This window comes from Apium graveolens, chromosome 4 (assembly GCF_009905375.1).
Source record: "Apium graveolens cultivar Ventura chromosome 4, ASM990537v1, whole genome shotgun sequence".
Classification (NCBI taxonomy): domain Eukaryota; kingdom Viridiplantae; phylum Streptophyta; class Magnoliopsida; order Apiales; family Apiaceae; genus Apium; species Apium graveolens.
The window spans coordinates 173,821,377-173,828,704 of record NC_133650.1 but is presented as its reverse complement, the minus strand read 5'-3'; the positions used below and the strand labels follow the sequence as shown (position 1 = coordinate 173,828,704).

General features: G+C 35.5%; 1 non-coding gene across 1 annotated transcript; it reads right to left on the bottom strand.

The window, feature by feature from the left end:
• Positions 1-824: 824 nt before the first annotated feature.
• Positions 825-934, bottom strand: LOC141722723 (small nucleolar RNA R71). Its single transcript, XR_012575728.1, has one exon. It is a non-coding gene; the product is annotated as a small nucleolar RNA R71 (small nucleolar RNA).
• Between the last annotated feature and the right edge of the window lie 6,394 nt (positions 935-7,328).

The window sequence follows — 7,328 nt, the reverse complement described above, 5'->3', positions numbered from 1 at the left end:
GAGAATGAAAAGGCTATTGAATGAAGTATTTAATGAAGTTAGAATCCCATGTTTGTCTCATATAGTTAAATTAACCCTTTAATCTCTTAGTTAATGTTATTTAGTATAATCTCTTAGTGTAATCAAAACCCAATTTGTTATTTGTCTTAGCATTGAGCGATAACCATACATTGTTGCATAGGTGCATAAATTAAACTTAACCTAAACCAGTCTCTGTGGGAACGAATCTGATTTATATTATATACTACTTGCGAACGCGTATACTTGCGTGAATTTTGGCGCGTGTTTTCGCCCTAACAAGTTTTTGGCGCCGCTGCCGGGGACTCGGTGTTGTTAATTTTTAGTTTATGTGCTTGTCATCAGTGGTCGTTAAAGTTCACTGACTCAGATTCTTTTACTTTCACGGTTTATTTGTTTGTGTTTCAGGTACTCATTACAATGGGAGATCCAGCAGCACAAACGAAAGCCTTGATGGATTTTTCTTAACCCAAGATCAATGATATTCAATCTAGCATTGTCAGGCCAGCTATCACAGCTAATACCTTTGAGATTAAGCCTGGCATAATTCAATGGGTGCAGAATTCAATCCAGTTTGGGGGTTCTCCAACGGAAGATCCCAATATGTATATTAGGGATTTCATTGAGATCTGCGACACCTTCAAGTTCAATGGTGTTTCTGAAGATGTTGTGAAGCTGAGACTCTTCCCATTTTCTCTGAGTGACAAGGCTAAGAGCTGGTTACACTCTCTACCAGCTAGTTCAATTACTACTTGGGAAGATCTTGCTCAGAAATTTCTTACTAAATTCTTCCCTATGGCGAAGACAGATGCAATGAGGAATACTCTTACTCAATTTGCTAGCAAATGGGAGAATCTTTATGTGAAGCTTGGGAGCGCTACAAGGAGATGCTTAGGATGTGTCCTCACTATGAAATGCCTGATTGGATGATCATCAATTGCTTCTATAACGGTTTGGGAGCACAGTCAAGACCCATGCTCGATGCTGCATCAGGTGGAGCATTATAGGCAAAGAGCTATGAGGAAGCTTATGATCTAATTGAATTGATGGCTGCTAATGAATATCAGTATCCAATCCAAAGATTGCCACAAGGCAAGGTAGCAGGAGTTCTTGAAGTGGATACAGCTACGGCTATCACTCCTCAACTAAAGGCGTTGTCTATGAAGATCGATTCTCTGGCTAACTATGGTGTTAATCAGATAACCAGAGTTTGTGAGCTGTGTGCAGGTTCGCATGCAACGGAGCAATACGTTATATCTAGTGAATCAGCTCAGTTTGTGAGCAACTTTCAGAGATCGCGGCAACCAGTTCCAGACACTTATCATCCAGAAAATCGGAATCATGCTAACGTCAGCCGGAGCAATAATCAGAATGTGGTATAGCAGCCTTATCAGCAGTTTCGATCCAATCAATTAAATCCTCCTGGTTTTCAGCAACAATTTGCACCAAGACAACAACTCCAACTTCAACAACAAACTCATGATGCAGGTCAATCTTCGAATGAAAAATCTGAATTGGAGGAGTTGAGGTTTATGTGCAAAAACCAGGCTCTTATATGCCAAAGCCAGGTTGTTTCTATCAAGACTCTGGAGAACCAGATAGGACAAATTGCTAACGCCTTATTGAATCGACTACCAGGAACGCTTTCTAGTGATACAGAAGTTCCAGGCAAGAGGGAAGTAGAAGAGCAGATTAAGGCAATTACATTAAGGTCTGGGAAGGTTGCAAGCCCTGAAAAATCTCAAGTTCCAGAATCTAAAGTTTTAGCTGAGGAAGACGTGCAGAAGGAAGCAGAGGTGGAACCAAGGAAGAAAACTGTGGAACACACTCCTCCTGAGGATAATATAGGGGAGAAACAGGTCTATCCTCCACCTCATTTTCCTAAAAGGCTGCAGAAGAAGAAGTTGGATAAGCAATTTGATAAGTTTCTGGAGGTGTTCAAGAAACTTCACATCAACATACCCTTCGCTGAAGCTCTTGAACAGATGCCTAGCTAAGCGAAGTTTATGAAGGGTATTCTATCTCGGAAAGTGAAGCTCGATGACTTAGACACTGTTGCTCTAATGGAGGAATGCAGTGCTATGTTGCAACGGAAGTTGCCTCTGAAGCTTAAAGATCCTGGAAGCTTCACTATTCCTTGCACCATCAGAAACTTGTCGTTCGACAAGTGTTTATGTGATTTGGGAGCTAACATCAATCTGATGCCCTTGTCTATCTTCAAGAAGCTTGGTCTACCTGATCCGAAGCCGATATATATGTCCTTGCAGTTGGCCGATCGTTCTATTACATATCCACGAAGCATTATGGAGGATGTGTTGGTCAAGGTGGAGAAACTTATCTTTCTTGTTGACTTTGTAATTCTTGAATTTGAGGAGGATAAGAAGATTCCCATCATCTTGGGAAGACCATTCTTAGCTACTGGCCGAACTATGATCGATGTGCAAAAAGGAGAGCTTACGATAAAGGTTCACGATCAAAAGGTCACTTTTAATGTGTTCAAGGAAATAAAGTTACCCACAGCTAAAGAGGAGTGCTTTAAAGTAGAGTGGGTCGACTCTATCATGAATTCAAAACTTGAGCAATTGCCAAAGTCAGATACCTTAGAGAGATCCTTCATAGGGGAATCAGTTATTAAAGATGAAGAAGGAGCAGAGCAACTACGGGTTTTGAATGCACCTCCGTGGAAGAGGAAATTGGATATGCCATTCGATTCTCTTGGGTTAGCAGAGCTAAAAATTTCTCAGGAGCATTTTGAACCATCTATTGAAGAAGCTCCCACACTTGTGCTCAACCCACTTCCAGATCACTTAAGTTATGCATTCTTAGGTGCACCCCCTGACAAAGGGTTGGAATATATCTATGAAAATCTTAAGGGTGACCGGTCGGGTCCTTCCGTGATTACAGATGGTCCCTCATATGCACCACAGACAGTTGATGGGTTTGGTCTTGGTGATGCACAGTATAGAAGATTGACTAGGCGTATGGAGGCCATGCAAGACATCCACCGATATTTTGCTGAAGATTTGACACACGCTCTCAGTATTGTTTTCCGAGACACTTGTGTCGAGGTTGATTGGCCACCTGATCCTCCACCCGAGGAGGGTGATCTTTTTGACGACTAGGTATGCCCGAAATCCTTATTATTACCTTCAATGAGGACATTGAAAATTTTAAGTTTGGGGGTGATAATGTAAGGATTAGTTTGTGTGTGTCCATATAGTTCATATAGATTCATGTTACATATAGTTGTATTTCATTCGTAGTGTTGCGTGATTGGTCATATAGGACATTTTTTTATGTGATTTTATATAGTTGCATTTGCATGCATATAACATGATCCCTTAGGTTGAGTTATTTCTAATTGATTGGTTGATGTTGATTTGAGTGTAGTGATGACGAGTAGAGGGATGTTTAAGTCCTAATGAATTGATTTGCATGCCAGAAACAAATATTTTCGCAAGGTCTTATAGGGTTGCTTTTGATCTAGATCAAAATCATACTTGTTTGTTGTTGAGATTTAATCACTGGTTTATATTTAGAATTTTTGTTATTCTCTTAATGACAAAAGAACACTTAATTTTTAAACTAGAGAAAAGTTTGGATTTCATCGCTAGTTGTTGTAAGGCTAGGCATCAAATGGCTAGTAGCCGGCTCATATTTTTATGAGTAGTCTAGGGTTGAATGAGATGGAGCGAAACGCACTCATTCAGAAATTGTTGAAAAAAAAAGAAAAAAAAAGTATATGTTTATGCATAATTGATCAAGAGTGAGCTCTTTAATACTCGAGTTATTAAGTTTTTAGGGGACTTTTGTAACGACTGGGAAATTTATGTTGTATTATATCACATTTATAATAAACTATGTGTATTAATATGTCATTTATGTGTGATTATCTGTTAAACCCTAAATTGTTACGTGTTACGTGTATTCCGTGTCATTTCTGTATTTTTAAGATATTCCTCGGATATTTTATTTTACATTCATCATTTTCATTTCAAACGTTTTACGACCCAAACCAAGATTTTAAAGCCAGTATTTCAAATAAAATAATGGGCCTTATTTTTCATCAAACGGCTTTTACCATCGCATTATTCTGAACATCTATATATTTTATAAATTTTCTCGTTTTGCGAAAAATGACTTTTCCGGGCCCCATTGGGTGTTAAAAACCCCACAAAAATCACATTTTTATTTTTATAAAATTATAGGACTTTTATTTATACCATTTCTTTGTATTTTTGCATTATTCACAATTTTTGGGAAATTTTGGCATATATATGGTATATATAAAATATTTATAAATTAATTTTTAATACCCAAAAATTATAAAAATTAGGGCCAAATATTTTTATTAGATGTACAATTAGCCCCTTAATTTTATTTAGGAGTATTATTTTTCACACTATAAATACCCTAATTATTATTAATTAATTCATTAAAAATCAGAAAATTCTGCAATTTCCCCAATTTTCCAGAAATTAGGGTTTGGTGTTCTTGATTTCAACCGGAGATTCGATCGTGATTCCGACCTCCAAATCAGACATGTGAGTAGTCAATCGAAAGCTCTTGATCTCTACTTTCTATTTCTTTCATCAATTTTGTGTTTTGTTGCTTCGATTTTCAATTCGAAATTCTAGGGTTTATACCCGATTTGGTACTTTTTGATTCTGGGATTATTTGTTGAAATTGATATTGTAAATAGCTTTATTTGATAATTTCTGATTGATTCCTGCTAGTTAATTTTACTGACGATAGCTAGATATTGTAGTTCAATTTTTAGGGTTCTTGAACTGATTTGGGTATTTACAAATCGTTGTGTTTTAGTTGATGAGAGTTATATGAACAAATTGCCCAGGTTGTGTAGATGATCATACATATTTTTAATTGATTTTTCTATTCCTAGATTTGTGATTCGTGTTTTTGAGTGTTCGACCCGTTTTTGAATTCGGGTTTTAAGTTTGAGTGATTGTTAGACGATTTTGTTGTTAGAATCGTGTAGAGTGTTAAATTTCCAGTCGATTGGCACCGGTTTTGTGTGAATTGGATTCCGTTTTCGGGTCGTCGGAGTTTGCAACGAAGCTCGCCGGGTTCTACTGTGTTTTCGCCGGAGAAGGAGCTGTGGGATTCGTCGATTACAGGAGAAGTAGGGGTCGGGTTGCTGCAGATACAAGGAAGATGTTGGAGCAATTAATCGACCAGAATCGAGTCCAACGAACTCAGATTAGGCTCGCCGGAAATCGGTATTATCGCCGGATTCTGGGCTGTTTTTGGGTCAACCCGGGTCTGTTCTTCAGGACCCGTTTTCCTGGAAAAATTCGACCCGGTTTTGATCTGAAAAACCCAATTGCTGATCCAGGATATCTATTTCTAGATTTCTAATTAATTTATTGTATTTTATTAAAATAAAAGTTAGTTTAATTAATTTTAAAAATCAAATAAAAATCAGTTTTAAATTCTAAAAATTTTAATTAATAATTCCTAAATTATTTTATTAATTTATAAATTCGAATTTAGTTATTTAATTAATTATTTAACTATTTATCTAATTATTTATTATTTAATAGTTAAGTAAATAATTAATAATTACAGGTTAAAATTTATCGAATATCACGAGAAAGGATTCGATAATTAGGGAATAAAACGAATAACTCGTATTCATACGGGTAAACTAACGATGAGTTCGATTAATATTATTTGAGCGATAGATAATTATTCGTAGAAATGCGAATAGTTGATCGGTGAATTGAATTCTGATTCGAATAATAGTTTGTTTATTCAATAATTATCGTATCAGCTGATTGTATCGATTATTTATTTGTAAATAATCGATCTAATCAAATAAATAATGATAAGTTGTAAATATCTGTAATAAATTGTGATTAATCCTAATAATTAGGGATTAATTATTTTAGATTATTAAATAATTACTTATTAATTATTTATTAGTTATTTATTTATTAATTATATAAAAATGATTAATTATTTCCATAATTAATCAAGTAACTTTCAATAAATCATAACATATTCATCTTAACTCCAAAAATTATAAAAAAATTATTTTTGACTTTGTTTATTTTCTTAAATAATTATTTAAAATGATTTTATGATTTAAAAATTTGCAATAAATATTTATATTGAATAATAAATTGAATTACTAGTGTTTAATTGATATTAATTAGACCGTTAGTCCGATTTAAGCGAAACGAAAGCCATTTGGCTCAGAAAATAAATCCTTTTCATTAAAAATAACATTAAGACCTAATTTATTCTAGAAATTAGTTGACTTTATTAATTGTTTGATTATCAGTCGAAATGCGTGCCGAGACGAGTCCGAAAAATTCCGAAAAAATGGGAAATGAAGCAGAAGGTGATCAGTGGAGCAATCAGCGAGTCGATTTTGATTCTAAAAAAATTATTTTAACTATAAAAATGATTATGTGCTTATGTGCCTATGTGTATTATGTGGTTAATTGAGTCTTACTTGTTTATATGCAATATTCGAGTCAGTCATAAGCTTATGGGTAGATAATAGGAACGAAATGAAGTCCATTCAAGATACAATTGAAGTACAAAATGGCTTAACCGGTTTATTTTGCTAACAGATGCTAAACCAGCAAGGCAGGTCAAGTAGGTGATAGACGAAAAGTGATTTAATTGCAGTGAGTCGTGCAGAAGGCAAGTTTCTCCCCTATTCTATTTTCAGAATAGTGATATTCTTATCACGTTTGCACTCTTTTGATTCCCTTGTTTATATTTCATTTCGACTTTTGATTTATTCTTTTCATTTGAATTCATTGTTCATATTCCAATTGTTATTCACAATTATTGATATATTCCGGTGATTAGAATATATCAAAGCATACCGATTGTTCTGGTTGCTATTCCAGGGACTGGATAATACTACTTTGGGGATTAAGTTTACTTAATCCTAAGGACCGGGACATAACCGGATCCTTGAGATGGGTCGTAGTGCCTGGGTGCCCGACGGGATCTATATAGTGAGATATAGATCTGCACTGTATCCTGGCTGATCAGCAGGGTATAGCTGCGAACTTGAGTCCAGTTTAGTTCGTTTGTATTCGCCAGAAATGGCCTTCTTTCTATTCTCACGGGGTTATATCTTTGCAGATATACCCGGGTTACGGATTCATCTATATTGCTTTAATACTCTTTATATTTTGTGGACTTGTTGAGCAATTTTTGGCTCACCCTTTTTGTTGTTATTCACCGTATTGTTTTCAGTTAAGAAGGAATATGAAACCCATCAGGACTCGAGTGCTAAAGAAGCGGGTCAAGTCTCGGGATCCTCT